We start from the raw sequence: 26,098 nt of genomic DNA, 5'->3' as shown, positions 1-26,098 counted from the left end.
ATTTAGCTTTTGAAATAGAGCAACAAGGCAGATGTTATTGTCCTCATTTTATGCCTAAGAAGACTGGGGCTCAGGGAGGTTAAGTAGCTGGATGGAGGCCACCGAGCTGGCTAGTGGAGGCATCGGGGCTGACGTTCTCTGCTGCTAGAAGCAGAAGAACACAGTACTGCACAGTGGACAACCGCCCTGCATTAAATTCCACCGCCTACCGGCTGCGAGACTTCACGCGCAACGCATTACTAGACCTGAGCTTCCGTTTAACTGCAAAAGGGAAATAATAATGCCTTTCTCACAAGGTTACTGAGCATATTCAATAAAATACTAAAAGCATCTCAAATCATCTGGCCCCTAAGCAAGAACTCAACAAATGGGGGCTATTAATATTATTCTTTAATAACGATCTTAGTGTATGTGTTAAGATGTGCGAGAAGAGGGAAAATATTCTTTTTGAAAGCTTTTGGGGCAAGAAGCTCCAGAGGCCTGGTTGAGGCTGGGTGGCAGAATGAGGTGCCACCTGGCAGATGACCTTCATTGCGGAAGTTTTCCAGGGCGGGCAGGAGGCAGCGGACAGGCTGGGGCAGGACCCTTAGAAGAGCAGCTCAAGTATCACCTTGCTGGGAAATGTTCCAAGAGAGCCCTTCTTACCAGAACAGAGTCTGTTAAGGAGGCAGTTAGCACCTGCATCTTAATGACTTTCTGGGACAGGGTGGATCTCATGGTCAAGAGCCCAAAGCAAAACTTCTCGACCATTTTTATTCCCATCACAGCTGAGGAAGGTGGCCTTCCATTTGCAATAGTTCAGTGTGTGTCTGTTGAGGGAGGAAGGAGAGAGCTGCCTCTATGTCTAGGGCTGTGACATTCAGAACAGCCCCCCACCTCCCAGGAATTCTGATACGAGAATCATTGGTCTAGAAGACATGGGAAGGCCTCTGGTTGAGAAAAAGTTTTATTTAAGCTCTGTTTGGAAAACAATGACAGTAAGTGACCAGCACAGCCGCCTTGTGTGATTGTTCAGGTTGGGCACTGCACAAGGCATCATAATTAAAGAGACATCATTTACACTGCAGACACTATAGATTTTCACATTTATTGCCCTTCTCTGATGAATAGAAGTAAAGTGCCTTGATAAAGAGGTGTCTTTTTCTAACTCACAGCAAGGCACTGGATGAGCAGTGGTGGCCCTACTGAAAAGGGTATGTGACATATCCATAAATTTCCAAAATTCAAAATCTTCTGAGCCTGCCCCGCTTTTGTGTATCATCTTGATGCAAATATAAATTAGAAATCAGAACATGTGCTAGTAATTCAACAAAGCTTCACATGGTGGGGACAAGAGGAGCCTTCAACTGCTTCCTCTGTCTCTGACTTTTCAGCTGTAAGAGACCCTGAAAGTTAGCTAGTCTTCTGGCTGGTAACTGAGGGGTTAATGTGGGGCCTGGAGAGGCTACAGGACATACCCAGGGCCTTCAAGAGCCAAAGCGTACCATGGGGGCCATACCCTTGGCCACCGGCTGGCAGGGTCCTCAGCTCCCTCCTCCCCCCCTCCCACCCAGGCCTCCCCCAAATGGGCACCTCAGCAGTGGGCATGGCAGTGCCTCAGACTGCAGGGCCTGGTCAAAGCCATGACAGTGCGTTCCCGGGAACCACGTTTCCTGGTGTGCCATTGTGTCAATCCTGCCTGAAATCACACAGCCACTGGCCGGCCCTTGGAAGTCTTCTGCTGCATCCACCCTGACATTTACACCATCAAGGGCTAAGTTGTCCAAGAGCTTGATCCTAGTTCTGGAGTCTGACACACAGAGAGGCCCGGTCACTGCCCCAGGAAGGCTTTCTGCATGGTTTCCCTGCTTGGGGACCCCTGCCCAGGAGCTGGAGCTCTGGTCATCAAACTGTATTCTGTGAGCACTTTACAGGTGTGAGAGGACCAGAGGGGCTGAGAAGAAAGAAACACCTCTTCCAATCAGCATCTCAGCAAACTTGTGCTGGCCATGCCTAGCATCTACATGCCTGTCCCGTTCCAGGAAATGGCTCTTGACAAAGGTCTCCCTGTAAGAAGCTCAGCAGGCTTCAGACCACCAGCTCTGTCCTTTCCCAATGGCCCCAGGAGAAAGCTGACTCTGCCTGACCAAAAGCTAGAATCTTCCATGTGCCTCTCCAGGACATATGCCAGGTTTTGCCTGGAAAACAGAAGGACTTCTGTGGAGGGCCATTTCTTCTGTCCTTATTTTATTGAAGGGAAAGCCAAGGCCCAGGAAGGGATGCAAGGAGGGCCCAAATCCAGAGGTTCTGAAGCATAGACCCAGTGGAAATCTCAGACCTCCAGATGGGAGCCCAGGACTACTGCTCCAAGATGGATGGAAAAGGAATAACATAGATGAGTGACTGTCCCCTAAGAAAGAGAATGGGGCCTAGGGACAGAGAGGCCTGGAGGGCAGAGAGGAAAATGGAGGTCGGAAAACAGCATGATGAGGGGGCTGAGCAGGGAGACCAGGGGGAAAGGGGGCCTCCCCAAGAAGGAGGAAAGCCAGGAGGAAGAAAGGCAAGACAGACCCTGACCCCCTGCTGATCAGGGAAATGCAAAGTAGTCAGACTGCTGTCGCTGTTGCCAGTCTGCAAAGATTGCCAAAAATGAGGACTCTGGACGACACCAAGTGTTGGTGAGACGCAGAGCAGCCAGGCCTCCGACGCAGGGCTGGCGAGGGGGACGTGGGCACGGCCACAGGGGAAAGTGGTCTGGCTCATCTACTAAAGTTAAAGACATGCAAGCCCTATGCCCAGCAAGACTGCTCCTAGGCGTCTACCCTCGAGAAAACCTTGCATGCTGTGAACCAAGACAGAAGTACAAGAATGTTCACAGCAGCTCTGTTGGCAATGGCCCAAATCCGGAAATAATCCCAATGCCCAACAGGAAGCTGGAGAAAAAGTTATGGGTATTCATGCCGTGGAATATTCCACAGCAATGAAAATGAACAAAACCACTCAACACCACTGCACCCAGGACCATGGGTGACTCGGCAGTGCAATGTTTACTGAGAGAAGCTAGGCACAGAAGATTAAAGGCCGCCATTCTGTTTGTATGAATTTCAAAGACAAAATTCAACAGCTTAGACATGCACACAAAGATGGTAAGACTTTACGGAAAAGCCAGGGGAAATGAGGAGTGTGGTCAGCCCTGGGGGGCAGGGAGGCGGCTGTGACAGGAAGGGTCCGGTGAGGGAGGCACCTGGGGGCTTCCCTAGAGGGCATCTCTTTCCTGCCCTGGGCAGTGGGGGCTACACATTGACTTTAAAATTCTACTATGAACAGGTGGTAAGTTTTATACATCTTTCTGTCGGCAAGAGGTTGAGTATAAAACAAGTAATAAACTTCTAATCATGCCGGTGAGCTGGGTCAGGTTCCTTTGAGGTGGCGCTGGGGGCAATGGGTGACCTTGAAGTAGGTCCCTCCTGAGCTCAGCCTGACACCTCCCCATCACTTGCTCCCACAACCTTCCCTTTCCTTCAAGCCCGCTAGGCCAAGGCTGCAGGGGCTGTGCTGGCCAGCCTGGGGTTAGAAAGGACCTGCCCGGCTACACCCCTGCACGGCCCGCCTGGGTGGGGCTGGGCACCACTGTGCTCCAGGACCCTCTGCAGCGATGCCTCCACCCAGCACAGGCCCTAGAGTCCCTTCCAGGACTCTGGAGGAACCATCAGCCCTTCGAGGTCCCCAACCAGTGTGAGCCCTTGTCCTGGAGAGGTGGGTCACAAAACCCTTGTCTCAGGAGGTCAAAATCTGCTCTGGAAAGGAACACGATCATCTCCGCTATAGTAATAATGGCACCACCAAAAGTAACTTTCGTTGAGCTCAGGGACCAGCACACTCCTCTCTCTCCTTACCATCTCCACCCTTCACGAGCAGCCCCAAGGGAAACGTCACTTAACCCCCACTTCACAGGCAAGGAAACTGAGGCTCAGAATGAAAAGAGACTAAGTCCACACAGCCAGTAAGAGGTGGAGCCTGAATTCAAACCCAGACGCAGGAGTGCAGGGGGTGGGAGCACCCAGGCCTCGCAGCAGGCAGAGCGGCCTTTGAATCCTGCTTCTTCCAGCCTGTCCAAGGCCTGCGCCCCAGTGCCCCTAACACAGAGCCTTCCTCATCCCTCGGCACCCCCAGGGAGTGGAGCTTAGCCCCAGACAGGGAGCTTTGCCGGAGGCCATGGCCAGGAGGAGAGGGCAGCCCCCCCCCCTCAGCTCGCAGGCTCAGAGAGCAGCAGGCTCCAGAGAGAGGAAGGGACCACCCCACAGTCCCCCTGCCTCCATCCCTCAGAGCCCTTTGTCCTTGCTTCAGATCAGCTCCTCCATACCCCTCCGAGGACTCCAGGCAGGCTGGCCCTCCTCCCATTCCCTTCCCCCTGCACATCCCCCTCACCTCTCTGTCCAGAGGCCAACCCCTGTCACTGGAGGAATCCAGGCTCTGGTGTCTCTCTGCGGACCATGCGGCCCATGGGCCCGGATGGGCAAGGACGAGGCGGCCCCGGGCCTGACCAGCCCTAGGCTGTTGAACAGGCCCCTGGTCCTGCTGCGAGTGCTGCTGGCCTCTGCCAGGCTCTCCTTGCATAAACAAGGCTGCATAGCAACCACTGCTCGGAAGGAGCCCATCGCTCCTGCAGGAGGGACAGAGGGAGCCAGGAGACATTTCCCCTTGGCCTCACTTCCTCTGGGGCCCCGCCAGGCGCGGGGCACTCCCAAGTGGCCAACCAGTCCTGTGGGGCTGCCGGTGAGAGCCAGCTGGGCCCCACTGCGTGGTGCCCACAGCAAGGGAGTGCGTGGTGGGCTTGGGGCAGGGATGCCGTTGGCCGTGAACCCCTGGCTTTGCTGCAGGGGCCTGTGAGCCCAATTCTGCTTCAGCTCTCCAGCTGTTTCTAGATGCAGAGGGGCAGGGAGTGTGAGCACCCAGGCCCTGGCACTAGGCAGAGCTGGCTTTGAATCCTGATTGAGCTTCTTCCAGCTGTGACCTCTGGCCAGTCCTTAACCTTTCCCAACTTCTGTTTCCTCATCTATAAAATGGGGATAACAACACTGACTTGATAGGGTAGCCGTAAGGATTAAATAGGGCAGGTAACGGGCTTGTGATTACATCCAGCCTGTCATTAGGCCCCGCATCTCTGGTAGTACACATCCCCAACAGAAACACATGCATAGCGAGAAGCCTGGGGCCTCCTCCCCAGCCCAATTTCACCATCCCAGCTTTTGGAAAATGTGAACACTAATAGCCCATATGTGCTTCCTCGCTGAGCCCAGGCCCTTGGCAGAAACACCAGGCTGACATTGTGATAACTGCTCCCAATCCTCACGCCACCCCCTTCTAACCCTCACCATCCAAGGGGCACAAGGTGGGGGCAGTGGGAGCCCGGGGCCTCACTGATTTTACACAGCCTTGCAAAGAGCCATTCACCCAAAGACATTACGAAGTTTTCTAGGCAGATGCCCCAAGCTGGTTACAGGGAAACAGGCAGGCATACATAATACAGAGCAGGGAAAGCTGGTGGGAGGCTGGCCACACATCCAGGAGGCCTGGCTGACTGAATCACACGTGCCCAGGACTTACTGACTGAACCCTCTCTGGGCCTTTCTAGCACCTTCCTGGGTTCTCTCCTCTTCTCTGAGACACCACTGAGAGCAGGCCCATGGAGCCTCTCCTGTGGAAGGAGCAGCAACCACGCTCCACGACGGGACCAGGAGAGCTAGCCCATAAGCACTGAGAAGATCCCCTCCATGGCAGGCACCGGCCCCAGGGCCAGAACCCCACAAGCCCACTGGGCTCCACAGGGAGGCTGCCACCCTCCATCGCTCCTCAGGTGGCAAGCCGGCAAGGTGAACTGAGCTCCTGAGCTCCCTTTAACAGAGGCCCCAGGAAGGAGGCACTTCCTCCAAACCAGGACCAGTGGCAGCTAGGAGCAGGAAGAGGCTTCCATGCGTTTTGCACTGGCCTACCCCTGCGAGGTCGGTACGAAGAAACCTGAGGTTACAAATGGGGAAACTGAGGCCCAGCAAGGTGAGCCCTTGCCAAGTCTCATAGCTTATCAGTGAGAGTGAATCATCAGTGGCAACGCCAAACAGCGCGGGGACAGGATGAGGCCAGCCTTCGTGTCCCTGAGCTCTGCTGGGAGAGGGCATGCGTGCACCGCCCACCAACCCCATCCTTCCATCACAGCCCGAGTCAGAGCTTCGAAAATACAGACCCGATGATCGCTCCCCAGCCGCACACCCCTCGTGGCTCCCAGTGTCTTCGGGTAAAGGCCACACTTGGCACCACATCCGACAAGTCCCTCCAGCCCGGCCCCCCGCCTGTCCTCCTTCAGCCCCATCTCTCCCTGTGCCCCCCTGTTCACGCCCTGACCCTGCTGGACGGTGGAGCGTAATGCATCTCCAGAGGGCCTCCTGCGCCACAGTCTCTGCCAGATGCTAGAAACACAGGAAAGACGACTGTTTGCCCTTAGGAGCCGAGTAATGGAGAGAGAACCCCCCAAACTCCCTGTGCATTCCTGCATTACCTACAATAAGGCAGGGACATTTCGTGCAGCTCTTGAGAGGCGGGGCTCTGGGGGCAGACTGGATCTGATCCCAGCCACTGCACGACCTCAGGCGAAACACAAGCTGTTGGAGGCCCGGTTCCCCCACGTGCCAAGCAGGGAGAAGCTCAGCTCTCCCCACCTCCCCGGGTGTTTGACCCTCGGAAAGCACTCGGAGCTCTGCTGGGCGGGGTAGGGCAGGCATTCGGTGAGTCACATGCTCCCTGCTGGGGACCACATGACCAGAGTGAGCTTGGGGCCATGAGGTGTGGTATCAGCCTGAAGCCTGAAGGCTAAAGAGCTGGCCAGGTGCCAGCAGGGGTGGAAGCCCCGGAAGCTGAAGCTGCTGAACTCCAGCCCGGGGCCCCAAGAGCCGGGAGAGTTGCCCGGATAGGAGAGCGGGGAGCCTAGGGGCAGGCTGCCATCTGGAAGCTTTCTGGCCACTCATCTGAAGAGATCCCAGAAGGGGGGGACTTGAATCTCCTGCCTCACCAATTTGTTGTGATTTCTTTTGTCATCCTAAATATTTTCAGATCGAATTTTGTCTTCTTTCTTAAAGAAGCCCCCACGTTGTTTAAGCTTCAAGCCCTGCAAAGCCTGGATCAGCCCCTGACAGAAGGGTGCCCAGGGCACAGGCAGAAGAATTCCTGGGGATGGCAGCCTGCGGGGCACAGGCGAAGGCAGTGAGGGAGAAGAGACCAGGTTCAACGTCATCCAAGCCACCTGACAGACCCCAAACATGTGGCTCTCAGGCCCCTGGGTGTCTGCCTAATAGCTCCCCCTGCATAGCACCACACACATGCATGAGCCCACATGCCCACACATGCATGCACCCACACATACACACTTGCATATACACACACGCACTCATACACACGTGCATATACACATGCATAGACCTACGCATGCAGACACACGTGCATACACACATGCACTCATACACACGTGCATATACACACATGCACGCAATGCCCCCACACACATACATGTACACACACGTGCATGTACACACTCATACACACATACACATGCACATATACACACGTGCACATGCACACACACACATTCACACACCCATGCTTGCGTGCCTGGTGAATCCCTACACATCTTTCAAGACACAGTTTGTTAGGGGCTGAATTGTGTTTCCTAAAAATTCATATGTTGAAATTTCAGGTCCCAATAACCCAGAATGGGACCTTATTTGGAAATAAGTTCTTGCAGATGTAACTGGCTCCATTAAGAGGAGGTCCTGCTGGAGTTGGGTAGGCCCCTAATCCAATATGACTGGTGCCCTTATCAAAAGGGGAAATTTTTTAAATTTAAATTTAATTAACATATAGTGTATTATTAGTTTCAGAGGTAGGGTTCAGTGATTCATCACTCTTATATAACACCCAGTGCTCATTACATCACATACCCTCCTCAATGCCCATCATCCAGTTAGCCCATCCCCCTACCCCTCTCCCATCCAGCAACCCTCAGTTTGTTTCCTATGATTAAGAGTCTCTTATGGTGGGGCGCCTGGGTGGCTCAGTCGGTTAAGCGACTGCCTTCGGCTCAGGTCATGATCCTGGAGTCCCTGGATCGAGTCCCGCATCGGGCTCCCTGCTCGGCAGGGAGCCTGCTTCTCTCTCGACCCTCCCCCCTCTCATGAGCTCTCTCTCTCTCTCTCATTCTGTCTCAAATAAATAAATAAAATCTTTAAAAAAAAAAAAAGAGTCTCTTATGGTTTGTTTCCCTCTCTGGTTTCATCTAAACAGGGGAAATTTGAACATGTGAGTGCACACGCACACACATGGAGAATGCTGTGGGAAGATTGGAGTTAGGCTGCCACAGCCAAGCTACCAAAGCTGGGAGCAAGGCCTGGATCATCCTTCCCTAGCACATTCAGAGGGAGCGTGGCCCTGCCAACAGGGTTGACTTTGGACTTGTGGGCTTCAGCACTATAAGCCAATAAATTTCTGTGGCCCTAAGCCACCCAGTGTGTGGTACATTTTACAGCAGGCCTAGGAAACTGATACAGAACTCAAGCATCCTCTCCTGGAGAAGCTCCCTGCTCCTTCCAGTAGGAGTCTGAGTGCAGGCTATTTCCCACTCCCCCCACAACCCAGCCTCTCTCCCTCCCCTTCACTCTGCTCTGTGCCCACCTCTCCAGGCTACATTAACAGGTCCCCTGCCTTCTGGCTCCCTTGGGTTTGGCCAGTGGAAGACAGAGGAGAGAGGTCAGGATTCTATTCCCCTGTGCAGTCCTGCTGGGCTGGCTGCACCCCTCACCTGAAGGTCACGGCTTGTCACACAAAGGTCAAGGTTATGGCTCCTGACCGGCAGCCCTCTGTGTTTCCGAGGTCCTATAACTACTCCCCTTCAAGCCTAGGAGGGATGGTGGGGGTGCCCAGCATGACCAGCCGGCCTCAGCGCTTCCCCCATGATTTCTCCGCATCCTGCCCACACCTGGATAAACCCCTCCCATGAAACTGGCCTCCAATCACCCAATTTGAGTATGAGGCTGTCTCCGCCAGTCCCTAAGTTCCCTGTCATCTCACTAATTCTCAGGTGAGCTTGATGACTCCGTGTCTGTGTCCCCCACCGTTCTGTGAATCCCTGAACACAAGGACCATGAGTGATTATTTCTATACACCTGACACAGGGCACGAGGCTCAGCCTGCCCCAGAAGGCACTGAGTAAATACTTGAAATGATGAATTAAATGGACTGACCGTGCAGAATCACAAGCTGGGAGAAGGACTCTTGTACACACCAGGTAAGTAGTCCCCATCACATCCACAGAGGACAGCCCTTGAGCAAGCAGCTCAAGATCTCAAAAACTGGTATCCTGAAAATTGAAACACGTGATCCAGTGAATGGATGATGATTACATTTTGACCCTATTCCCTCAATGAAAATGTCCCTGAGGGTCCTCTTGGCCCTTACTGATTTGTAAAATGAATTAAACTGCTCTATTTCTAGCAATGGAAAAGACTGGATATCCTGACCACACTTCCCATTGCAAAATATCCAGATGTCTAGTTAAAATATGCAAATAAACCTCTAAATACATAACTGAGAAAAAGCCTTTCTCGAACCTCTTTCTCCCCCTATACATATACATATTGCCCCTGGCCAAGTCCCGCTCTCCTCTGGGGAGTCCTTCTTGACTCCACAGGATCTCCTCGGCTTCCCTAACCCCACATGTCCCCATCAAAACTCCATTCAGCACACTGAGCTGTGATCGTCCACCTGGGCCACCCCTGCCCCAGCCAGCTGCATACACACACTAGGCAGGCCATGAGCTCCCTAGATCCTAGCACCAGCCAGAGCACATAGTAGACACTCAGTTCATGTGACGGGAGTACCACAAACCCTGATGACATAGAGGACAGGGGACCGTTCCCTGCAACATTCACTGCTTTTCCCAGGAGCGGACATTGGAAATGTTATCTTCAGGCCACAGACCAGAGTCTGAGCACCACACATTGTATGGAAGATGGGAAGGGGCGTCTGGGGTGACCTCTTGGCCGGCATTGCCCCATTAAAAACCAGCACTGTCTTAGTCACAAAGAGAGGTTAGCTCACATGTAGCAGGTGTGGCAAGGCCCTCCTGGGGGAGGCCCCAGGGAGGCGAATGCTCAGGCTGGGCCTTGGGTTCCCCCCTCTCAGGATAAAGCAAGTCCAGCCTACTGATGATTAGCATATGAACAAACCAAGGGTTTAAGACAAGGAGACAAGGGGGTTGGTCCCAGACCTGACACTGTCATCAACTTTACTGTGTGGCTTCTGGCAAGTCCCCATCCTCCCTGGGCTTCCAAACTGTCATTTGTGAAACAAGGGGATCAGGCACTGGATGACCTCCAGGTCCCTTCACACTGGATTCTGTGTATCCTGGGTCCTCCCCCAGGTAGAGGAGAAGAGCTGGAAGTCTCCCCACCTTGCACACGACACACACACCCACACAAGGAAGTAGAACAATGGAGGCAAGCTGGTACTGTTTCTGGACTAACATTTGGACTGACTCATCCTCCCAAAATATCACTCATGTTCCTTCTCACCCCAGCTCACCCCTCAGAGCCCAGATCGTGAGAGCCTGGGAGAGGCTGACTGCAGTGCAGGCTGGGTGCAGGTTCTCAGACACTGCCAAGGGCACAGAATGGGCCCCACTCAATCCGTATCTCCCTGTGGGCTGGCTCATCCCCTGGGAAGTTCCAGGGAACCTCCAAAATCATATAGGCAACCTGAGTCACAGGGTCAAAGAGAGGACCAAGCCAAACCCTTCGTATTACTGATGAGGGAAACTGAGGCCCAGAGGGTCTCAAAGGAAATCAGTGGTAGTGACAGGGCATGGACTGAAGCTTTCTGATTATGCTGCTTCTGGCCCAGCTGCCCCTCAGGGACTTCTCCAAGAAAAGCCAGCCCCTTACCCCACATGGGGTGTGCCTCTCATTCCTTACCCCCACAGAAGTGTTAGAGAAGAGAAGTTCGCTGCCCCACAGCCATGGAAGGAACATGAAGGAGGATACATGTTCCTTCAATAATGGATGGATGGGTGGGTGGATGGATGGGAAGGAGGAGGGAAGGGAGGGAGAAAAACTAGTATGTGAATAAATAAATGAAATGGAAGAATGAATACAAAGAAAGCAAGATGAGGGGTAGAAGGAAAGAAGTGAATGAAGTGAATGAATAATTCTGGAGCTAATAGAGGAAATGATTTGATACATTTTTATAAGAACATACAAACAAATCAGAAAATTTTAAAAATGGCCCCATGTTTCCAGTTTGTGAAAATTCATCACACGATATGTGTACATTTCTGTATGTTTGTTTTTCTTTTTAAGGCTCCACCCAGCAGGGTCCAGCGGGGAATAGAATTCCACACCCCCCGCCTCCCCACATTGCCAATGATGCAAGGCATGGCAGTGTGAGGCAGGGCTCTGCTTTTGCTAGGATGGTGCCGTGGGGCTCAGTAGGAAAAATTCATCCCCACCTAGATCTGTGGGCTACACCTAGACAGCTGAAAAGAAGGAGACTAAGTAGGATCTAGAGTCTCACCACCTAACACCCAAATGTCCAAGATACAACGGAAAATTACTCATCATACCAAGAACAAGGAAAATATCAACTTAAATGAGAAAAGCCAATCAGGGATGCAACACCAAAATGATACAGATGTTAGGATTATCTAACAAGGATTTGAGAGAAGCTATCATAAAATGCTTTGATGAACATGCTTGAAACACATGAAAAAGTAGAAGGTCTCAGCAAGGAAACAGAAGATATAAAGAAGAACCAACTGGAAATTTTAGAACTGAAAAATACAACTGAAATAAACAACTCAATGTGACTATGACTATGACAGAGGACAGAATCAGTAAACTTGAAGAGAGAACAATAGAAACTACCCAATACATATAGCAGAGAGAAAACAGACTGAAAAGAAAGGAACAGAACCTCAGGGACTTGTGAGACTATAACCAAATCTCTAACACTTGTACTGTTGGAGTGGAGAGGAGAAAGAGTGTGGGGCTAAAAAAGTATTCAAAGAAATAATGCCTGAAAGCTTTCCAAATATAGTGAAAGACTTTAATCTACAGATTCAAGAATTGAGCAAATTCCAAATGGAATAAACCTAAAGAAATCCACTCCAGGACATATCACTATCAAAGTTCAAAAAACTAAAAACAAAGAAAAAAAAAAATCTTGAAAGAAAAAAGCTGTCAGCCCAAAATTCTATACCCAGCATAAGTATCCTTCAGGAATGACACTGAAATCAAGACATCCTCAGACAAAAGAAGCTAAGAGAATTTGTCACCATCAAGCCTACCCTAAAAGAATGGCTAAGGGAAGTTCTTCAAAAAGAATGGAAATAACAAAAGAAAGAAACTGGAGACATCAGGAATTAGGAAAGAACAAGGGAAAATATGGGTAAATGGCTATTCTCCCTGGAGCAGGGCAAACACGTAGGGTTCAACAGAGGGTCCCAAAGCCTTGAAAATCCTCACACACAGCTCACACAATGGGACACCATCAAGGGACAAAGTGAAAGGGTATGTTTGAGGCACCTTAAGCCACTGGATCAAGAAAACCACAAGCCTTACTACCAAATGCCAACTAATGTGTGTGTAAAGTTCTTTCGTTAAGACATTTTGAGGAGGGTTTTCTATTACTTGAAACTGACAGATTCCTAAATAACAAGGCAACTTGGTTGCTGAGACTTTATATCCAAAGACTCTTGTGCTGAGAACAGAATGACTAAAATGGAAAGTCTTGACAAATCCTCCTCACCTAGGGTGACACCTAATTCAACCCATGTGAATACAAATCACATCTCTGGTGTGGACCTGTATGGCATGGACAGTCTAATCAAAGAACCTACACCTAAAAGTTGCTGCCCTAGGAGAAAGGCAAGCAGGTGAGAGCTTGATCCCTTCTAGGGGCAGGCGCTGCTCCAGATTCTGAAGGGAAATGTTCAGTCTGCTTTCAGATCTGCTTCTCCTTATACGCTGTGGGAAGGATATCAGCAAAACACACTCCATCCACAGGAATGAGAACATGACAGTGAGGCCATGACATCATATAAGGAACTGTGAAGACATAGAAAAAATGAACTCAGTGGGGGAATGTGAGGGCTCCATTGAGCCACTGAGGGAATAACAAGCTACAATAAATTGGGCTCGGCTGCACAGCTCCAGAGGTCAGGGTGCTACTTAACCGGATGTGCAGGAGGTTGCTCTTCCTGATACTCTAACAAATGGCTTCCCAGGAAGCAGTGAACTCTCTATTCTTAGGTATGTGTGAGGAGAAGTGAGACAGCATCCTTCCAGGATGCTTAATAGGGATCCAGCTTCCCCCTATCCGGCCTCCCATTCCCCAACCCCACTAAGAACATTTATAGCTCTGTGACTCCGAATGCAGGGGAAATGGGAGATGCAGCCCCCTGGATTTTGGATGAATTCTGTGTTTCGTTCCAGCTACGTTCTGGAATGTAGAATGAATTTGAAATGTATAAGGAATTCCAGCCCAGCCATCCCCCAGTTGTGTTTTGTGGAACAAAGGTGAATACAAAAAAAAGAAAAAAAATTCCAGTAAAGGAAGTTTGGGAAACATGAACTCAAATAATGTTGAACTAGTTTCTTAACTAGACCATGTCTCAGGACCTTTCATATGTTCTATGTATTGTAATGCTCCAATAAGGGTTAGAGTATGAAGTGATTTCCAAATATATATGACCATAGACCCGTATGAAGCAATTTCTATATCTATGTGAACTTATACCTATTTGTTCATGAAATATTTCTTAGGACCAGAGTTTTGAAGAACACATGTTATAAAACAATGTTCTGATCGGTCTCAAAGTTTCCAGGGCAACTAGCCCAGAACTTGAGCCCAACTGAATAACAAATTTATAATTCAATACAAATCATATTTTACCTCTTGGGACCATCAAGACAAATAAGATCTCAAGAAAGTTGTTCAGATCAGTCAAGGTGTGTATCTCCCTTGCCAGCTGGTACCAGAACACCAATACATCCCTCCAGAAAACTCATCAGAAGCAGAAGAGGAGGAAAAACCCTTCAGAGAAAAAATACCTCAGAGCAGATATAAAAGAGAGACAGGACGTGTCTTCCTACCATCATAAAGTCGATCGAGGACCTCCCCCACAAACATCACCACCAATCTTTTCCCTAAAAACTCTAAACTACCACAAATGCAAGCTTTTTTGAGTAATCTCGGCCCCCTCCAGACCACGACTGACAAACACTTCCCCAAGCCTCCCACCCATTACCTGAGGTGCCAGGCTTCGGGGGCGTTTTCAAAGGCGAGAAGCCCCAGGCCCCGTTCTGCAGTGTCCAGGCCTTGAGCAGTCAGCCAGGGCGCCCTGGGAGGGACAGAGGAGGAGGAGACACCCACATCCTCTCCGAAGAGACGAGCTCAGCGCCGGCCAGAGGGGGAGTCAGGCCTGCTGGTCTCTGGGCACCGGCTCTGTTTGATGAGGTTGGAAAGAAAAGACTCCTGTTTCTCACTGTTCCCCTGGGTGACAGTTACCATGGATATGAATCAATTTAGGGTGTCTGTCAGTTGCCAGTTGAATATAAAGAGCAAGCTCGCCCTGAACCACAGTCACGCAGGGACATATCCAGTGGACAGCCTGATGCAAGCTCAGGTCCGCTGATGGAGTGGAGGTCAGTGGGCAACTGCTCAGGGACAGCACCCCAGGTCCTGACAGGGTGCCCACACGTGCACACGGGCCCTCACAGAGAAGCACTGTGACATAGATGGGTACTGACTCCTTTTACCTCTCCTTAATAGGCAGGACACCCAGAATTCTAAAGGACACCCTCCCAGAATGCCAAAAGAAAATATCTAAAAACAAGCCCCTGGGAGTAGGCCCTGTAATGAGGCATTTAATAATCAGAGCCACCCTTTAGTTGCCAGTCCAAGCACTTTATAGACACTAGCTCATTTATCCCCACAATAAACCTTGGGGGGTAAATACTCTAACCACCTCCACTTTACAGACAAGGAAACTGAGGCACAGAGGCATCATCCAGTGAGCAGCAGTAGGGCCAGGATCAAAAACCAGCTTACCCAGTTCCCTCGCAGTTCTCCTGTACTGTCGAGGACTTCGGTGACCCAGACCCAGCTTGTCCCTGTGGCCTCGTGCAGATCAGTACATCAGTCTCCATACCCCATTTTCTCATCTCTAAAATGGGAATAAAGATATTTTCCCTACTTATGTCAAAGCTAATCCAAATTTAGGGAAGAGAAAAAGGAAGGAAATTAGCATTCACTAATCACCTACTATGTGTCAGAGCAGTTACATTGGTTTTCACATAACGGCTTCTCTCTAATTCTGCAAGAAAGATAAGGAACCTAAGCAGAAAGCCATGTGTCAAAGACCTGGTTGCCAGGAAGCCCAAGAGTCTGGATTCAAAAGAGGTCTATCTGGTTCCAAAACTTTTGGTTTTTTTGTTTTCTGTTCATTTGTTTTTATATACCAAAATGTTATGGGTACAAAAAGAACCCACTAGCATTAATAATCCAGGTCCCCTTGGGACTCTAGTCTTCTAGAATCCTCATCTGCCCCACCAGTGTGAATATGTCCTGCCTCACTGGCCACAGAAAGGCTGCAGCTTCCAAATTCTGCAGTTGGGAAAGGTGCCCACCCTTGCCCAAGACCCTCCGCCTCTGAGTCATCTGTAGCACCCACTGCTCTGTCCCACATCCTGCCAGGCAATCAGACCCAATCTTCTCACCTTTCAATGGGGCTAAGACCAGAACTGAAGGGTACATGGCAAATCTCAACCCCCGGAGGTAGCATGCCGTGCATTGCAAACCTCCTCAAGCCCGGCTAGAATCCTCCTGAGGCCTCTCTGTGCAAAGAGTATCCCGATGCTTCATAAAACCCAGATGGACACTTGTCATTCTTGCTGCATGCAGGAATGGCACATTCCTCTGCTGAGATCAAAGAGCAAGGAGCCTGCGTTTCTCTCATGCTGGTCTCCTCGGAGCTCACATGACCACTGGGAGATGGCCCCATCCACTCCAGGGGGAGGGTGAGCCTCTGAAATGCTGCCTATGACCACTGCTGAAGCAATAACTCTCCGAGGACCCTGCGGGTCACGGAGCGGGGCGGCTCCCTGGAAACACATCCAGCGTGCACGCTTTCCTTGGTACGTGTGCCGGTTAGAGGAGGGGGCAAAGGTATAAAGGACAAAAATGGCCTCATCTTCACCAAATAGACACACTGAGAAAAAGGGAAGACTCCCAGAGGGTGGGAGTGGGGGACACAGAGTCAGAGAGCGACAGAGCCAGAGAGAACGTATGGGAGCACAGTGCACCTCGGAGTATAGACGCCAAGGTGACCGCATAGAGCATTTGCAGCGTTATGGGCAAAAATAACAATTGAACTGATTAAAAAGAGAGGCCCTAACTGGAAAATAGATGAAGGTGGGGGAACGAATGTACTCCGGGTCGGAAGAAGGGATTTGGTATTTGATGCCCTGCCAGCACTATGATCTGAAGCTGGTTTTTTCAACTTTCTGAGGGTTTTTACTGAACACGTGGCCACGGGACACATTAGAAACTTTATTTTACTGCATCTTCACTGCCACCTTCAGAGCTTCCCTTCCCTTTGTGGATGAGGACACTCATACTCAGGGAAGGTAAGGGCTTGCCAGAGGCCTGGGTCCTCCACACTACTCCAAAGCTTTTGCCGTACTTGATTTCTTTATAGGAAAAGGCACGTCAGGCCAGCCAATGGCCACCTCGGAGAGGGCCAGCGTTGGCCGTGTCACGAGAAGAGCTGCAGAGGTTTAATGTGTACAATTCTTAAGCAGCGTGGCCTTTTTGCTTTTTTCTTTTTAACTTTAAAAGATTCACATTGAGAAAGGAGCAGAGATGCCCCTCAACAGGCGAATGGATAAAGAAGATGTGGTCCATATATAAAATGGAACATTACTCAGCCATCAGAAAGGATGAATACCCACCATTTGCATCGACATGGATGGAACTGGAGGGGATTATGCTAAGTGAAATAAGTCAAGCAGTGAAAGACAATTATCATATGGTTTCACCCATGTGAAACATAAGGAATAGCACGGAGGACCACAGGGGAAGGGAGGGAAAACCAAATGGGAAGAAATCAGAGAGGGAGACAAACCATGAGAGACTCTAGACTCCGGGAAACAAACTGAGGGTTACAGAAGGGAGGGGGGGTGGGGGGATGGGGTAACCAGGTGATGGGTATTAAGAAGGGCACATGTGGTAATGAGCACTGGGTATTATACACAACTAATGAATCGGTGAACACTACATCAAAAACTAATGATGTACTATAATAAATAAATAAATATAATAATAGATCCACATTGATAAACAGTCCAGACTTGGACAAATTTCTTGAAATCTGACAGTCCCTAAAAAAATGTTCTCTGTCTTTGCCCACTCAAATAATAAATTTGAGGACAAGCCCCTTGGGGGCCTAACAATGTAACGTCAAACCTACTGCTTCTCTCCCCCCACCCATTAAATACAATCTTCCTCTTGTAAAATTTTACATTTGCAAACTTGCAGACTTTAAAAAACAAAAAACAAAGATGGTTTTCTTTTACACATGAAATTTCTCAAGTCCAGAGTCTTGCAAATGCCTCTGAAATGCATTAGGGCTCTCCTGTGAAACTCATGAGCTGACATAACACGGACGAAAAATGGACACCATTTCTCCTGCATTCTTGGGGAGTAGGCAGCTGTTATAAACCATCATTGTGGTGGGGAGAGTATGGTCTTATTTTTATATTTATAAATACATATGCACATAGAAAAGTCTGGAAGGATATATGCTAAAACATTATTTCTGCTTACTCCATCATGGAGGGGATTATGGATGATTTTTACTTCATTGGTATTTCAAGGTTTTCTACTACAAACATAGATTATTTATATGCATTTTTAAATTACTATAATAAAGACTATGTAGCCACATAAAAAAGATCAATAATCAAAAGTTAAATGAGACTTCTCCTCCTGACATGATGGAATAACATAGACCAGGTTTACCCTTCCACAATGAACAATTAGAAAAACAGACAAATATATGAAACAATTATTTTCAGACACTGGACAACAGGCAGCACTGTGATTTCTTAGGGAAAGGAAACAGAAACCCAATCCGGCTATGTCGCAGTTATGGAGATGAGGGTTCAGAGAAGCTGAGGCAGCTGGAAGTTGCAAGACAGAGTTCTGGTGGAGAGAGAGGTAGGTAGAAAAGCAGCTCCCAAACCCTCTGCCCAGGCATGCCCTTGAGTCTTTCCTGAATACCAAGAGGCTCATGTGTAGAGTGCAATCCCAGGAGGTCAGACAAAGAGCTACCAACAAACAATGAGCAGAGCTGGTCCCAGAACTTACATAGCATTTAAGCTCCACCTCGCCAGAAAGGAGAGTCCTTGCTGATAAGTCGGGGCATTCACTTATAAGATAGTGCATATTGTGATGCATATGGAAACCTAGAGCCATCAGTAAAGAAAACAAACAAAGAAGTAGAGCAGAGAAAGTGGAATTTTTAAAACTATTCAACCAAAAGTCACAAAAAGGGGAGGAAAGAGGGAACAAAGAGCAAAGGAAACAAATAGAAAACTAATAGCAAAATGGTACACTTAATCCCAGTCATACTGGTTACTATAGTAAATGGGCATAGTCTAAACTATTCAAATCAAAAGGAAGAGAGAGACTGGGCAAAAACAAGACCCAACTACATGCTACTTACAAGATGTACACTTTCAAATTTAAAACACAGATAGGTGCGGGGCACCTGGTTGACTCAGTCAGTTAAGTGGCCAGCTCTCGGTTTCAGCTCAGGTCATGATCTCAGTGTCCTGACATGGAGCACCACGTTGGGCTCCGTACTCAGCAGGGAGTCTGCTTCAGGTGTCTCTCTCTCCCTCTCCCTTTGCCCCTCCCCCTCCTTGCTCTAAAATAAATAAATAAATCTTTTAGAAAAATACTTTAAAACATAGGTGAAGAGTAAAAGGATGAAAATAGATTTATATCATGCAAATAACAAGCATAAGGAAACTGGAGTGGCTATGTTAATATCAGACAAAGTAGACATTAGGACAAGAAATGTCACCAGGTGCAAAGAGAGACATTTCACAATGACAAAGTGGTCCATTCATCCAGAAGATACAGCAATCTTAAATGTGTATGTACCCAATAACAAAGCTTAATATACCTGAAGCAAAAACTGGGAGAACAAACTCACATTTATAGTTAAATACTTAGTTGAATAGACTTCTTTCAATAATTGATAGGATAAGTAGACACAAAAAGTAGAAAACCTGAATACCATCAAACAACTTGACCTAATTGATATATTTTTTAAAGATTTATTTATTTGAGAGAGAGAGAGCATGAGTGGGAGGGGCAGAGGGAGAGGGAGAGAGAGAATCTCAAGCAGACTCTGTGCTGAGTGGGGAGCTTGATGCAGGGTTCAATCTCATAACCTTGAGATCATGACCTGAGCTGAAACCAAGAGTTGGGCGCTTAACCAACTGCACCACCGAGGTGCCCCAGCCTAATTGATATTTATAGAACACTCTACCCAACAATAGCAAACACCCATTCTTTTCAAATGCATAAGAAACATTCACTGAGATAGATAGATTATGTATGGGCCATAAAACAAGCCTCAATAAGTGTTCTCTTACCACAACAAGTTAGAAAGTAAGAGTAGAAAGATCCAGGGCACCTGGGTGGCTCAGTTGGTTAAGCGACTGCCTTCGGCTCAGGTCATGATCCTGGAGTCCCTGGATCGAGTCCTGCATTGGGCTCCCTGCTTGGCAGGGAGTCTGCTTCTCCCTCTGACCCTCCCGACCCTCCCCCCTCTCATGCTCTCTCTCTCTCAGTCTCTCTCTCAAATAAATAAATAAAATCTTTAATAAAAAAAAAAAAGAGTAGAAAAATCCTCAGGAAATCCCCATATATATGGAAATTAAAAATCACACTTCTAAATAATCCATGAGTCAAAGGAGAATTTACAAGAGAAAAGAAAAATTAGAGAATGTTTTGTGCTGAATAAAAATGAAAACACAGCCTATCAAAATTTGTGGGTTGTGGCAAAGGGAAAGTTTGGCTTTTAATGCTAAACCAGAAACAACCCAAATCTCTATTAACAGAAGGGATAAACAAATTGTGGCATATCCATGCAATGGAACACCACTCAGCAATAAAGGAAACAAACTATAGATTCATGCAACATCAATGAATCTCAAAAACACTATGTTTATCCTTCATTGGAAACTCAGAACCAAAAGAGTACATTTATATGATTTTATTTACATGAAGCTCTTGGAAAGGTATCTATTCCATAGTGACAGAGAGCCTATCAGTGGTGGCCTCAGACTTACGGGGAGGGAGACATTTGGGATTAACTAGGAAGATGCACCAGGGAAACTTTTGGGTTGATGGAAATTTCCTGTATCTGGATCGTGCCATGGTTACAGAGTTGTAAACATTTGTTGAAATCCATTGACCTATACACTTAAAATGTATGCTTTTATTGATTGTAAATTACACCTCAATAAAAGTTTGGTTTTTCTTTTTTTAGCTAGCATAACTACGAGTGAGACAATGTGTCATTCATTCTCTCACCTCCTGATGTGTTACAATATGAAGTATGGTGTCATCTTTGATGTCTTATCAAAACTATTAAATCCAAATCTGATTAAGTCTTAAGATCTGTGCTATTCCATACCATAGCCACTAGCCACATGTAGCTATTTTAATGTAAATTAATTAATGAAAATTAAATAAAATTTAAAATTCAGTTACTCAGCCATGCTGGCTACATTCTAAGTGTTCAATGACCACATCTGCCTAGTGACTACCATACTGGACATCGCAGAGAACATTTCCATCATCACAGAAAATTCTATTGGATAGTACTGAGATGTAACATCCAGATTATAAAAAACACATGGGTTAGAAGAATGAGTTATACCCACAACAGAGAGACGATCAAATCCAGCATGTGGCTCATTCTACAAGACAACTGGCCTGGTCTCTTCAGTGTGTTGATGTCACAGAAAAGACTAAAGAGGGAAAGGGGAAGAGACTGTTTTAGAGCAAGAGTAACCAAAGAAGACTTAACCAGATCCAATGAGCTAAACTCGACTAGATCCTGGCTTGAGAAAAGAACTATAAAAAAATAAAAGAAAAATAAATAAATAAAAGACACTGGTGGGGCAGCTGGAACAAACTGAATATGAACCAGACATCAGACAACATTAGGGAATTACTGTTTGATTTTTTGGGTATAATATTGGTATTGTGATTATGTTGGAGGTCACAATTTTTAGGAACTTCACAATGAAGTATTTAGAAGTGTTGTGACATCTCCAATTTACTTTCTAAAAGATCAGCAAAAATAAACATGCCCAAAATATAGATGACACAAAATACTAACAATGGTTTAACATAACCGGTGTGCATATAGATAATTACACTATCCTTTTAGCTTTTCTGTATATTTGAAATTTTTATAAGTTGGGAGAAGAAGTGGAAAAAAATTCTACCCCCCTCCCATTACTGCCATAGTGTAAAATCATGGCTTCCATGGACAAGGTTCTACAGGAGAGACTAATGCCATTGGTGTATGGTATGTGTGATTTTTCTGATTGTGGCTTTATCATTATTACTTCACTTTTGAGGGAAATGCAGAAAGGGAAACATCCGTTCAAACTCCCTATGCTGAGCAATTCCTACAGACTGCTCCTTCTCCTGTCAGCTGGGCATTTTGTCAGGCAGGTGCTTGTGGTCCAGTGGGGGATGGGAGGGCAGACAGGTCTGAGAAGAATTGTAGACAGACCAGCTGCCTACTCCATGGCCACTGTCCGAACGGACCAACCACCTGGAGACTCAACCTCCTCTAAATAGGGGTTCACTTCTGGGTCCCTCTCGCAATGCGTGTTGCTGGGCTTGAGACACCTAGGCTCTGTTTCAGGACCTGGACTCCAGAAGAGAGTTGGGAAATTTGCACAAAGCAAGGATGGCACCTAGTGGTTGTTTTTATACTGATGCTGTCCCTCTAAACTAGAAAGTAACCAGGGCACTAATGATGTAATGTATGGGGATTAACATAAGAATTAAAAAAAAAAAAAAAAAAAGTAACCAGGGCTACTGGACTAGGCCTGGTGAGGATGGGAGAAAATGCAATGCCCTGGTTGTAAGATGCACCCACTAGATTCAGCAAACTCGAGCAAGGGCAATAAACAACACACATGTGCACTCTAAACTGGACCCTGAATGTTGGGTGAGGGAGAAAGGACCATGTGGGACTACCTGAGAAAATTTTGCCATAGGCTCTCTGTTCATCAAAACTCATTTTGGTTTCTTAAAAGTAGATAGTCTCCCACACTTCACTGATTAAGGATCTAAGTTCTAAGGTGTTCATGTTGGAAGTTTCTAGAATGCACCTATTAAGTATCTATTTGCTGCTCACTTTCGTTGTTGCTGCTTCCTAAAAGATGCTTCCTCAGGCCTGGGTCAGTGTAGTAAAGTCATTCTGATCCCTGGTTGGGAGAAGTTTGTCTCCCCTTTCTCATGACTTCCACGGTACCTCTCTTGTAAAAGTAAATGACATTTACTTCATTCCACTTGTTTTCTAATTAGTTGTTCCACTGTATCTCCCCACTCATCCCCACCCCTAAATTATAAGTGCAGGAAGTAGCAATCGCAGGGGCCTTCAATGCTGCGTGTCAAATGTAATCAACTGTGTGCAAAACACTAAGCACCCAGCTGTGGAAGAAGAAAGGCAAAAAAACCCTTCCTGTTAAAGATTCTCACCTATGCAGAACCCCAGTCCTCCCCTAGCCTCCTGGAGTCCTAAACAAACACACAAAGTCATTCAATCCTGAGGTAACGGCCTGGTAAATATTTTGTGCAAGACTCTATTTACTTTGCCCAAATTGGGATGTTCAGCCACACATACTCCTTAATTAAGGAGCAATTGGATCATTTCTTCCAATGCAATGACCCCAGCCTGAGGAGGGAGAAACAAGAGTGACCACTTCCCAATTTTTAAAAAATAACAATCATCATATGATGTTCCTATCAAATGGAAAAAATAAATTTTAATGTTAGAATATTTCATGATGAAATCAATTCCCTTAACCTATTGGTCCATCCCAAGCCCCACCAGCTGGTCCTGAGGCAGTTTCAAGGAATGAGGTAGTCCTATCTTACTAACTTGGAAAGTCCTCCAAGATATGCTGGGTAATAAAAGTGAGTTCAAGTTGCAGAATACAGTATGATACCATTTATGTGAGAAAAGAAGAAACTACTTATTTTCTAAGGGCACATCTGTATATACCCAAACGCATAGGAAAAGACTTGAGGTGGGGGGCGCCTGGGTGGCTCAGTGGGTTAAACGATGGACTCTTGGTTTCGGCTCAGGTCATGATCACAGGGTCATGGGATCAAGCCCCGTGTGGGGCTCTGTGCTCACTGGGGAGCCTGTTTGAGATTCTCTCCCTCTGCCCCTCCCCCCACTTGTGTGCCCCTCCCCCCCACTTGTGCAAGCTCAGGCTCTCACTTTCTCACTTTAAAATAAATTGTTAAAAAGAAAAAAAAGACTTGGAGGAACCCAGACTCTAAAATAACCATGCTCACCTCTGCACGTAACCACTGCAAGTGGCGAGAAAGGGGATCCAAGGTGGTGGGCCAATTTAGTTTAGCCTTAAACATAATGTTTTCCTCTTTCTTACAAGAATGTATTTGTGTTTTCTAATTAAGATTTCTTTTTTAATGAGGTACCTAGAGTAATCAAATTCAAAGGCAGAAGGGAGAACAGTGTTGCCAGGGGCTATGGGGAAGGGGAGATGAGGAGTTCGTGTTTAATGAGTAAAGAGTGTCAATTTGAGAAGATGAAAAGTTCTGGAGGCGGATGGTGGTGATGGTTGCACAGTGTGAATGTACTTAACGCCACAGTACTGTGTACTTAAATGGTTAAAGGGGTAAATTTTATACTATGTATATTTTACCACAACTTTTTAAAAACTTGTTAAATGTATTTTTTAAATGTTTAAACTCTCGTGAGCGAGCCAACAGCTCAGTTCACAACGAGCCTGGCTTTGGGCAGAAGACTGCCCCCTTGACCGAGGTGGGCTCCTGGGAGTCACCACTGCGGTGCTGGGTGGTTGGACGTGGTGGACACCTGAACAAAACGAAGCCAGTCTCTCCCAGGAATTGGCAGTTTGGACCGGCTCAGGCTCCCAGCGGAAAACAGGGGACACACTCTGAGGGTGTCAGATGAGTTTCATCAAGGGGCTACTTACAAAGGTGTGGCCCGAGTTAGGGGAAATTGGCCAGGGAGGGTGAGGCATTCTAAGACAAAGGCAAAGAAGGCAAAGCCAACCAACACTGCAGCCACGGGAGGAGCAAAGAGGGGACTGTGACCAGCCTCCAGCTAGAGCTAAGCCCCTGCCTCCGCAGCCCCAGGCAAATCATCACCTCCCTCCCAGCCTCCAGGCCCCGCCAGGGCCGCCCACTGGCTGATCCCAACCCGTGGCCAGCCCAGGAGCCAGTCTGAGGCAGTACAGAAAATTCAGCCTCCTAGCACGCGCAGAGCAGATGGAGAAAGCCGGAGAGTGGATGTGGGGAGGCAAGAACACGCAGCTCTCCCGAGAGGCAGCACTAGCTGGATTATAACCTCATAAACGTGGGCACTGTGGAGCAACCAAGTGACGGGGAGACTTTGGGGCAGCAGAGAGCAGCAGAAAAGGGACCTCTTCCTCCTGCCGCCTGCAAACCCTTCCCGAGGCCCAGCTGAACTGTGTGCGGAGATGCTTGGGAATTAAAATACGTCTGTTTTGCTTAAGCTGCCTCCGGTTAAGTTTTTGTTTCTTACAACCAAAGAATCTTTCCTTAATAATATGGAAGAATGAAAAGGCAAACAGAGATTTAGGAAAATATAGGTATAAAGATACAAAAAATAAAATGGAATTAATTACAAAGCTACAAGAGTTCAAACTAATGTAGTACCGGCCGAAGAGAGAGGAGTGGGACAGAATGGACCGTACTGAGACAGACAGACCCTGGGAACACAGGTCTGCAGGACAGAGAAAGGGTGTTAGTGCGTTCGGGCTGCTGAATCAAACTACCAGACAAACAGTACTCACAGTTCTGAAGGCTGAGAAGTCCATGATGAAGGTGCTGGCAGACCTGGTGCCTGCTGAGAACCTGTTTCCTGGCCTGCAGATGGCCGTCCTCAGTGTACCCTCACATGGCGAGAGCAGAGAAAGGAAGCAAGCTCTCTCAGGTCTTCTCTATAAAGGCACTAATCCCACCACGAAGGCTCCACTCTCCTGACTTGATTACCTCCCAAAAGCCCCATCTCCAAATACCATCACATCGGGGATCAGGGTTTCGACATAGGAATTTCGGGAGGACACAAATTCGGTCCATAGGCGACAGTATTAAACAGTGTACAGAAAACTGATGTGTGCAGGGAGAAAACTAAGAGTCTCATCTCACAGGTACCCAGAAAAGAATTCCAAATGGATTACCCACAGAAACACATTTTACATTACAACCTAACATATATATGCCCCTCAACAATTACTCTCAACTACATGCAACATACTGATAGGTTTTACAGTAATTATTTTTTCTACTTTGAAAAATGGTGGTTACAACCAACTTTATTTCCATATGCATTGATAAACCACATCCAGTGACTAGAGAGGTAAATGTGGAAGAAAAAAAAAAGATAAAGATATAAAAGGACTAAAACAAAATACAAGGAATATCTTCCTGGGGAAAGGTTTTTTTAAACTTAAAAATAAGAAAACTATAAAGGAAAATAGTATTGCACAAAAAATGAAAAAGCAAACTGGGGAAAATATTTGTGGCATACGTTTGGCAAGGGTTGAGTATCTTTGATATATAAAAAGGCTTTACGGGTAAATAAGACAAATCTTTTGAGGCAAAGACAAGGACCTGAACTCACAATACTCTACAGAAATACAAGCAGCAATGAACAAAGCAAGTGAACATAGGTTCA

General features: G+C 47.5%; 1 protein-coding gene across 16 annotated transcripts in view; it reads right to left on the bottom strand.

Moving 5' to 3' along the window:
• The window catches only part of TOGARAM2 (TOG array regulator of axonemal microtubules 2), a 91,897-nt gene that overhangs the window by 61,803 nt on the left and 3,996 nt on the right, over positions 1-26,098 (bottom strand). For all 16 annotated transcript variants that reach the window (XR_010405491.1, XR_010405489.1, XR_010405490.1 and 13 more), the window contains exons 3-6: positions 15,130-15,244; positions 14,327-14,523; positions 12,917-13,124; positions 9,267-9,382 (exon numbers count right to left, since the gene is read on the bottom strand). The gene's annotated coding sequence lies outside the window, so the exon portion shown is untranslated. The remainder of the gene's footprint in view (positions 1-9,266; positions 9,383-12,916; positions 13,125-14,326; positions 14,524-15,129; positions 15,245-26,098) is intronic.

This window comes from Mirounga angustirostris, unplaced genomic scaffold (genome assembly GCF_029215605.1).
Source record: "Mirounga angustirostris isolate CCGP_5_RB_7025 unplaced genomic scaffold, mMirAng1.0.hap1 SCAF_10, whole genome shotgun sequence".
Lineage (NCBI taxonomy): Eukaryota > Metazoa > Chordata > Mammalia > Carnivora > Phocidae > Mirounga > Mirounga angustirostris.
This window is presented reverse-complemented; position numbering and strand designations above follow the sequence as displayed.